The sequence below is a fragment of the Pelodiscus sinensis genome, chromosome 1, assembly GCF_049634645.1.
Source record: "Pelodiscus sinensis isolate JC-2024 chromosome 1, ASM4963464v1, whole genome shotgun sequence".
Taxonomy (NCBI): domain Eukaryota; kingdom Metazoa; phylum Chordata; order Testudines; family Trionychidae; genus Pelodiscus; species Pelodiscus sinensis.
Window position 1 is genome coordinate 149,196,790 of NC_134711.1, and position 7,858 is coordinate 149,204,647.

Sequence of the window (7,858 nt, forward strand, 5' to 3'; positions counted from 1 at the left end):
ATAAGAATTTGTCAAAGAAACATAGGCCAGGTGAAAGGCAGAACATAAGGACAGCCATGCTGGGTCAGACCAAAGGTCAGTCAGCCAACAGTGGCCATTACCAGATACCTCGGAGGGAGGGATCTCAATAGGTAATCCTCATGTGATCCCTCCCCTATCACCCACCTCCAGAGAAACAGAGGCTAGGGACACCATTCCTACCCATCCTGGCTAATAGCCATTGATGGACCTAACCTCCATGAATCTATCTAGCTCTTTTTCAAACCCTGTTAAAGTTCTAGCCTTCACCGCATCCTCTGGAAAGGAGTTCCACAGGTTGACTGTGCATTGAGTGAAGAAAAATTTCCTTTTGTGTGTTTTTTAAAGTCCATGCTCAGCCAACATCCTCAGTGTGGAAAGCTTTACAGCTAATGACAAACAATGCAGTCATTGTGGTCCACACATGAGTGTAACCCTCCCTGAACATTCTCACTTCCACAAACACAACCAATGATGAGCATTTCACTGAGAGACAGTGGCTAATACTTCTCTGTCACTGAGTAATATGTTCCTCCATGCGTATTCTATCCATCTCATTGGCACTCGTTAAGTGTGTTACTCAACATGAGTAACAGAATCGGAATCGGAGCTACCTTTTATTATGACTTATTGCTCTGGAGACAGGACTTAGATTCCCCAGCCCCATCATGCTAGGTGAGGGCCCTGCCCCCAAAGAGCTCACAATCTAAATATAAGGGACAAGTGTTGAGTCCAACAGACAGGGAAGCATAAGGAAACAGTGAGATGATTATGAACAGTGATGGTCACAGCACCCCAGCTGCCTTGCGTGGCTACACACATATTCCATCTTAGATTCATAGACAGAGAGCACGCATAAACAATCCCCATATTTCTACACAGACAAGGGGGCCTACATATATATTGCTGTCAGAGTATGTCGGTTTCCATGCAGCTGTAGATATTCATAGGCACCTAGGGATCCTCACACCCAGATCCTCACACCCAGATTCATAGGCACCTAGGGATCCTCACACTATACTTCCTCCTAGTTCAGAAATCTATGGAGATCAGCTCTCTGCTGAGGGCCTGTGTGGAACTTGGGAGGGGAGGGGGGGAGTGAGAGTGAATTGGCTGTGGGCCCCTTATTCTCAGCTGTCCAGCCCTGGTGGAAACTAAAGCTGTAGGGATCATGCAACTTCCACACTTGCCACAGCCATAAGCTCTTATGCCTGCTGAGGATCGGCTTTACTGCACCGTGACCCTTCTCCTTCTCTCTCCTCTAGACACACCCTCTTCTTTTCCCCTGAGCTACTCCTGCCTCCTTTCCCTGCCACCGATATGCTCCCATGTCCACATACCAGGAAGTAAAAGGAATACAGGTTGTACCTTCCTAAACCGGGACTCTCTAGTCTGGCAGCATCCGTGGTCTGGCACAGACCACAGATATTCCTAGACCACAGAGCCCAGGAACAGGGAGGTCTGGCAGCAGGGCAGGAGCATGGTAGGGGGAGCCAGCAGCTCAGGCGGGAGCCCCGTGTTGGGAGAGGGGCGGGCAGCCCGGCAGGGAATTCAGGCAGCAGCAGCCCGGGAGCTCCATTCCCAGCAGCAGCCCAGGGAGCTCTGGCCCTAGTCCTGGTTGCAGAGCTCCAGTCCCGGCCTCATTCTTGCTTTAGTAGCTGGGGAGCTCCAGCCCCAATGACAGCCGTGGCACTCCAGACCAGAGCAACAGCAGGGCCCTAGCCTGGGGACCGCAGGGCAGCATGGGCCATGAGGCGAGGTACCTCCCCTGCTCTGGCAAATCCCCTCATTTGGGACCGGGCAGGTCCGGAGGATGCCGGACCAGGGAGGTCCAACTTGTAGTAAGTGGCAGACTTGACATAGAAGGCAGCATAGCTCCCCCCACCAGCTTTACACTGGCTGGAGATTCCCCATTTCACAGACTGAAGAATCCAGCTCCTAGCGATGTAGAGTCTCACACATGCAGTTAATCTATTCAGAGCCCAATGAACATTCCTCACATCAGTTTCCCTTCTCAGCCTTAGTGACCTCGCACAGTCCATATACCTCTCTCCGTCTCTTTTGCACTGCCCTTGGTAGTTGCTCAAGGGTGAAGAGCCCCATGTGCTAAGTCACCTGCACTGCTTCTTTCAGCACACCTAGTTTTCCTGGGAGACCTCCTACATGCACCAGCCCAGCTGAGCTGAGTTGCATATGCTGAGGTGTTATGGCCACAGGCTATGCAGTGACATGTGCACTGTTATTCCCAAACAAACACTGTAAGATGGTGCTATGCATATCTCAGTAAATAAAAATATTATTATAAAATCATTGCCATTGCCATAAAACAAGTACTGAGAAGCTGAGTCATTCAGGGTGAGATTACATGTAAAAGAACCCAAACTTCACACCCCGCCTCAGCAGCACCATCTCCCATCTTCCCTTCATAACTGCTTGGTCAAATCCCATATTTTGGATCAAGGCTATTTTCTGTAAGTGGGGGCTCCTGATCATTCGAGGCTAGAGAAATGCTGAGTTCCCAAGACCCTGCCATGAACTTCCTGAGTCACCTTGGCCAAGTCATGTAGTCCCTCTGGAAAATGGGGAGAACAGCACTTCCCTACCTCCCAGGGTTTTGTGAGGGGGTATGAAATCCCTCGTGCGCCACTGCTGAAATGCAGATAGGAGAGGTAGGCTTTGCTTTTTAGCCCATGAAAGATTTTGCGCTCCTTTATAACGAAGCTCTCTATCACTGGGCTTTACTAAGTGTTCAGAAGAGGTTATGGCAGGCAAACTCTTTCTCTTATTTGGATCTGATTCTCTCTCTCTTTTTAAATACATCTTGTTTTAAAGGAAGTTAGCCTAATGCGGGTGTTTCACTGAGTCCACTCAGTGGCACACCAGGAGGCATGGCTCAGTGTTGTCACTGAATTTCCCATCAGTACCCAGCCCGGGCCAGGAAAGCTAATGATCCAACCCAGCAGACCAAATTCGGCGATGGATCCTAGTCATGTGCCACCTGAGGCATGTTGCACATATGCTAAGAAGACTGAGCCCACATTCTCAGAAAAAGCAAAGTTCTTCAACCTCCAAAGAGAGGTAAAGAAGGCAAAAGGTGTGTCTGGAACCTAATGCTCCACCCAGTCTTGGTTAACAGGGTATGGACAGAGCTTGCCTTTCCCAGCCAAGGGTGCTACAAAAGGAGAAAGTCTAAGGACCTACGGTGGAGACACTGGTGCGAAAGGTACAAAGAACGGTAAGTTCTACCCAAGTGAAGCTGTCCCCAGCATTCCAAGCATGCTGAGAGAGCCAGGTCATTACCTCGGGCACCTGTCACGCTGTTGGTGCTCCAAACCCACAATGATATTTAGACCCCTAACCCGCCTTGATTCCAGTGGGCATTAGATGCCTAAACACAGGCACAGGCAGTAGGGGTGTGGGTGGTGTTGCAGCATCCCCAGGTTTTGGGCATTCTAGCCACCCTGCTTCTGCCTCCCGAGCCCTCAACTGCTACAGCTGCCTCTGCTTGGGAGCTCCACAGGTCCTGCACCCGGAGGCTCCACTGCCAGCCCAGGGTCCTGGCTCAGTTGCTGGCATCAGGGTCCCACCCAACCATTGGCCCCACATGTGGGCTCTAGGCTTGGGTTATGTCTACACTGCAGGCTTCTTGCACAAGAACTTTTTGTGGAAGAGATCTTCCGCAAAAAGTTCTTGCACAAGAGAGTGTCCACACTGCCCTGTGCTTTTGAGCAAGAGAGCGTCCATACTGCCATGTGCTTTTGCACAAGAGAGCGTCCACACTGCCATGGATGCTTTTGCTCAAGAAAGCTCTGATGGCCATTCACAGAATGGACATCAGAGTACCTGTGCTTTTTCCCATAGGGGTTTCTTGTGCTAGAAACCCCTGTTGTCCGCCCACACTGCCTTCTTGTGCAAGAGCTCTTGCACAAAAAGGCTTATTCCTCGTAGAAAGAGGAATAACTCTTGTGCAAAAAGCCCTGTCTTCTGGTGATCTACTGTATGTTTTCTTGTGCAAAAACGTGCTTGTAGTGTGGCCTCTCCATGAACTTTTGCGCAAAACCGGCCGATTTTGTGCAAAACTCTGCAGTGTAGACACAGCCTCAGAGTCCTGCCCACCAACCCCTCATGCAGAATCCTGGCTGCCAGCCCCAGCTCTAAGGGGCAGTGAGGGACATGGAAAATGGTAAGGGGGGTGCCCCTTAGCCCCACTCCAAAAACTGTTCCAGTGCCACTGTGCTTAAATACTTTGAGCTCAAGTGACTAAAGCAGCACTGAGCCTTGAGTGTCAGAGTTAATGTGTCATGTGTCTAGTAAAGTTAATGGGGCCTTCAGTCCCTGGGAAAGTGCATCATTCCCAGGCATCTTGTAGGAGGCTTTTGGGCCCCTAGACAGCACAGGAGTCTCATCAGCCTCTCTTGTAACTTACAAGCTCTGCAGGAGGTAAACCCAGGCCTGCAGAACTATGAGTATGTGGGGATCGTGTGTGGTTGTGTGCACTGGTTTGCTGCAGTGAGGCTTGTGGTCTAGCAAATGAAGTGTGACGTTTCAAGGACTCCCCCAATTTCCTACCCATCTTCAGCGCCGCGGTGCCTCTCACAGAGGTCCCCAGAGTCCAACATGCCTCATCTAACATTGCTAGGCATGGCTAAGATTTAAAATCTGATGACAAGATTCAAGATGCTTGTTTCTCTGGCACAGGACCAAGATATTTGATTTTTCTCCTTTCCCACTTTCCATCCTCAGGCTGCAATCTGGCAAAAAGCCCGGTTGCGTTTTGTAGTGATGGGGAATGCTTGATTTTGTTTCTTAACGTCCTTCTAGAAATGGCTTGCCCACTTCACCTCACATTTGGGGATTTGCCCATAGACTAGATTTGAAGCTGAAAAGACTTTTTGTGGGGATTTCAAAGATAGGACTTCCTAAATCAGCCTTGTAATGGAAACCAAGAGTCAGTCTGAACCACCATGAAGCTTCTCCCATCCCAAACTAGAAGAGGGTGGTCTGTGCTGCATCCAGCGAGTGGAAGATTTGTGGCAATCTTGGTTATAAAAGACCAAAGAAAGGTTTCACTGATCATAGAACTAGCCAGTATAAGGGTTAATTTTCTGAAACCAATATGAAGAATCAAGAAAAGTTTATCATAAATTTCCTGTTTGCGGTATCTCGAATGTACTCATGGGGTTTTCACACCTTTAATTTGTCAGGTGGGGCTATTTTAAATTATCCGGTTTATCACTACGAGAGGCAGCACGACGTCACACCCACAGTGGTCAGATGTACTGCACGCTCACAGGAGCCACAAAGAAGCCTTTCAGATGTTTAGCTGGGTCTCACATGGTTTCTTTCTCACCCACTTTTCACTTTCACTTCACTTCCTTCTTGATCATTTCTTAATACTCTTTCAGTGCAGACACCTCTCTCTTCTTACAGCAGCCTCTCTACCTCAGTCTCCCCTTCTTCACTCTCTTGTCTTCTCTGCTGCCCAGTACCACTGTCAGCCACACCCGCTTTATTTAGTTATGCTAGCAGTAATATCAGTGGGCGCTTGAGCTCACTAAGCAAGGGCTGCTGAGGTCAGTGCTTTGCTGGGACATAGTTTGGTGCAGCAGGAAGTAGAGTCAAAGATTCAGAAGATGGCAGACTTCCTTCTTTCTCAGTACTGATGCAGAACATTCAGTAGGAAAAGCTAAAGGCGAATGGAATGGACAGGCTGAGAGTGTAAGCACACAAGGGTCAGAAAATTAAAGGTTAAAGTTCCAAGACCCGTAAGTCAGTTGTGGAGAAGACACTAGCAAAAAGCAGCTCTGCTCTGAGAAGTGACCGTGTAAATATGGCCCCTTCCCACCTCATAAATCTGCTCCTTCTTGTCTGGTCTACACTAGGACCTTAGTCCTAAATTAGCCCCCAAGGTCGATTTTCTAAGCAATGCATCCAGACAACCAATTCCATTATTCCGGAATAAGGGGCAGTGGAATTCAAACTCTGTGGTCCTGCTTTTCATGAGGAGTAATGCTAGTCCCGAACTTGTAAGTCCGAAATAACGTTCGTGTAGATGCTCTGGTGCTGCCAATTCGAACTAATTGGCCTCTGGGAGGCCTCCCACAGCTCCCCAGAGTGCTTCTTGGGGCTCTGAGTCTGAAGCAGGCTCCCTTAATGTGGACAGCCTACTTCAGACCACATTCGATTCTTCCCCATAGTGAGGATGCCGAACTTTGAATTTGTAAAATGGGGTGCCCAGAAGTCAAACTTAGTACGTTCAAAATAATCACCTCATGTAGACATAGCCTGTGAGACTCAGACTCCGATTAGCTGGCTTTATGGCACAGCTTACTGTATATTGCTTATGACTTGTGTTAGCCTTGCAGATGCAACCCAGCTGGAGTGTATTCCTCACCAACAGGTTTGTTTAGTAAGTTCCAATCAAGTACACTCATTGAAACCACTTGGCAGCAATGGGTCTCACTAGGGGCATCGTGTGACGGGTAGAGCCTTCATTATTACTGGTGATGACGCATGTGGAGCAAAGAAATCCGGGTTGACTTAAGGGCCCTATTGCTGAGTGGGATGTCCTGACTCCCTGTGCCATTCAAAGGGAGAGTTAGGCCCCAGAAGCCAGCACTCTGAGTGGGTAGCTGCCTAAACCAGCCATCAGAAATACAAAGGAAAGTGGTGGAGCTTAGGTTTAGGCCCCCCTCTCAAAGGGAGTTAGCACCTATCTCTGGGCCTGCAGGAATCCGGGTTGACTCATCCGGGTTCCAGTTGATTCAACACAATGAACGGTCTCAGGAGTGGGCACTTAAGGCAGGCCTGCCCTTTCCAGCAAGGGAAAAAACCCAAGGAAGACCCAATCCCCGCTCCCTTCAACGTGGTTTCCTAGTGGAGAGGGCACTCACCTGCAAAGCGGAAGGCCTTGTGTCAAGTCCCTACTCCAAATCAGGCACAGCAGGGACTGGAACCAGTAGCCCTATAGATAGGCCTCATCTGAAAGGACAGCCCTAGCCACGCAGGCATCAGCAGTGGTATCATTTGTGGGGGGTTAGGCATGGGAACGCCTTCCAACTCAGGATCCCAAAGCAAGAGGAAACACCTTGTCTGTGTAGCCTGGTAGGGCTCTGAGAAGCTTGGCAGCATCAGAGGATGTGCCTGGTGAACACTTAAGACATGCACGGGGTTAACAGCAGGGGTTTTGGGAATGCCAGCAACATTGACGTGATGCATGTAGGCGCTGTGATGGGGTTCCTCTGGGGCAAGAGGGACTGTGGGACCTCTGAGCCCTCCAAATGCACCCACCTGGTCCGCCTCCTACACTGAGATGCTGCTGTCAAGCTACCGACCTTTGACGAGACCTGCACTTACACAACCACCCACAGACAGTCACGCACCCAACCAAGTTACATGAATGGCCTCCCAGCTACTCCTGAACAGTCACTAGAGAGGCTCCAGCCAGTTCCTCCTAGCTCCTCTGCCTTGCACCCTGGAACTGTACCGTCTTGTACTACTCAAGGTTCCTTTGCACAATGCAGACTCATTAACAGGTTTGCCACTTCACAGAAAGTGGACAGGCACCACCAGCCTTTTTAACCTGAGCTGAGATTTAGCACGTCAATCAAAAACACACTGTTTTATAAAAAAAGGTCTATACAGAAAGATAGATTTTGAGTGACTGCGAGTAACAGGCCCAGAGGTCAAAGTTTGTCACTCAAGAAATGTAAAATAAATTCTCAGTCTAAATTCTAACTTAAACAGCTTAAGCAAGATTTGAATCAAGACATGTCTCACCCTACCAGATTACACAAGCAGGTTACAGTTCCTTGGTACACAGACTCGAGCCCCTTCCATC